This window comes from Mus caroli, chromosome 14 (assembly GCF_900094665.2).
Source record: "Mus caroli chromosome 14, CAROLI_EIJ_v1.1, whole genome shotgun sequence".
Taxonomy (NCBI): Eukaryota; Metazoa; Chordata; class Mammalia; order Rodentia; family Muridae; genus Mus; species Mus caroli.
In genome coordinates, this window is record NC_034583.1 from 74215446 (window position 1) to 74215684 (window position 239).

The window sequence follows — 239 nt, forward strand, 5'->3', positions numbered from 1 at the left end:
TCCCTCTCCCTCTCCCTCTCCCTCTCCCTCTCCATCTCTGTGGTGTGTGTATGTCTGTATACTCTAAAGTCACCTCTCTTTCCTGTCTGTTCTCATGAGAGTTGGCCATATACTATCTGGGAATCATTTTGTCAAATCTTTTTCTGATTCTCATCTTTTTGTGTTCTTCAATTAGACATCATTTGTGTGTGTGTGTGTGTGTGTGTGTGTGTGTGTGTGTGTGTTAAAGGTGTGTAAAA